Source organism: Crocodylus porosus, unplaced genomic scaffold, assembly GCF_001723895.1.
Source record: "Crocodylus porosus isolate Cpor-Errol unplaced genomic scaffold, CroPor_comp1, whole genome shotgun sequence".
Lineage (NCBI taxonomy): Eukaryota > Metazoa > Chordata > Crocodylia > Crocodylidae > Crocodylus > Crocodylus porosus.
Window position 1 is genome coordinate 141,236,012 of NW_017728906.1, and position 2,201 is coordinate 141,238,212.

Genomic DNA, 2,201 nt, shown 5'->3' on the forward strand with positions numbered 1-2,201 from the left:
CCTACAACAGAATTTCCTCCTCCTGGAAAGGTCAACACAGCAAGACCAGGATTTGGCTCTTGAGAGTAGTTCTAACTATCTTTAAGGGGGCCACAGACAATGACTGGTGGACACTAGAAGATACATGGTCTGTAAATTACTATCTCGATTAAAAACAAGGTAAGGCATATCCAAATACTTCTGATACAAGCTAGACACATCTCTGTGTATTAATGTGCCTTTTCTAATTGTCATTAAGTTTAGTATCTCCAACGTGAGGTACTAAATTAATGCATATTAGATTGTACACTTTTTTAGTGATGCTTAATGCACAGTAAACTATTTTACTGTGCATTTACTGTCACTTTTTTTACGTGGTGCTTTACTGCGCATTAAAGCATGTGCAGGCATGTCCTCTGAATACTGAGCAGGGATTGTTTCTAACTAACACCCCACCTAGGTTGTGGCTTAGCTGGGGCATGATGTGGTCATGTATCAGGCCAGTAAAAAGGCTGTCACAGGCTTAACCATAACCAGACAACACAATATGGACCACAATTTGCTTAACCTCACTGTAAAATCTGTTCAACTTCAGAATAGTTGGCCCATCTGCAGGTCATGTTCTTATCAATTTTGTAATGAAGAAACCCTGGAGCATACTTTCTTTGGCCTTCTAACAGTACCAGGAATGCTGGGATGACACAGGAAAATCCCAGACTAGATGAGGTCCAGATACTTGAGAGAGTCAGACTGACACTTGTGAGGTCAAAGACCTTGTCCTATAAGAGAGGGACAGCATGCCTCTCTTGGATTCCTATCTTTATCTTGCTCCCAACACAATAACATCCTAAGGGATAAAGCAACTGCTAAACTTTACAAAGAGGTCAGTGATCCAGAAGTCCTGAAACTGATGGATTGCAGTAACTGTGTTGCTCCAAATTGCTTCTTTAAGACACAAACTTTTATCAGAAACAGTAGTAACCAGTAAAACAGTAAAAAAAAAAAAAATGTGTGTGGAAAATTCTTCATCTCTTAGTGTCATTAAATCAGGTTGTATTTCTTTCAAAAAAAATATACAGCTCTGGCATGTTGCATAACAAGTGATTAAGGATCATGTAAACAAAAATGTGATCCAAATTGTTTTTCGGGATGGTTATTCATGGTAGATGCTTATTATATAAACTAAATGTGCAAGTGTAAGTACTTACCGGGGTGTTGAAGTGACATTGTTGCTGTAATGTTCCACCAGGAAATATGTGACAGACAAGGATTTTTATGGATGATATTCTTTATTGGACCAACAGCATGGCGGAGATAGATTTAGGCAAGTTTTCAGGTATCACAGGTCTCTGGGAGAGAAGCAGGCACAGCAGAGCTAAACAGCAGATATAACAAAGACTTTCACTAAACTCCATATTTAAATAAAAATAGAATAACAGAAAGGATCGTGTAGCCAATGAACAAGAGAAATGTACTAAAAACCTGACGAGCAAAGGGAAGGATCTTTCAGGAGGGTTGTTATCATATTTGAAGTGAAGTGATTAGCAAATATCAGGTAGATTATAATAGACCATGAAGCTATTGTCTATGTTAAGTCCCTGGTTTTTAGTGTCCAATAGTCTAATGAATTTGTGTCCCTAGGCTCATCTTGGAAATATGTTTTGAAAATGTTATGAGCACAAGAACTGAGGACAGGCAGAGAATGATTATTCTGTAATGTATATTCTTCTACCTGTGTCTCTGTCCTTTATCTTTTCTCAGTAATCAGCAGGGATCCTGGTTTTCTCCTGTAAAAAAACAAAACAAAAAATAATCCCCAATTTTTGGATTTAAAAAGTAACCCAAAATCCACGTTTTTCTATGATTAAAATGAAAAGCCACCATATATAATAGCGGCATTTCATTTTAATCAAGGAAAAAAATGGATTTTGGGTTACTTTTTTTTAAATCCAGATATTGGGGATTTTTTAAAATCAAACAAAACCATGATCCCTAGTGATCATTCATTTTAGTGCAGCTGTTCCCAGTCTGTGGTACGCGTACCACCAGTGGTATGCAGACAGCCTGTCAGTGGTACATGTTAACAGATTTATTATAATGAATGTAAAGAAAAGAAATCAAGCCCATCTGGCCTCGACCTCACCACAGTCTGGGAGGGCCGCACCCAGAGGGTGGTAGTGGATGGGTTCTTCTCGACCTGGAAGGACGTGGGCAGTGGGGTT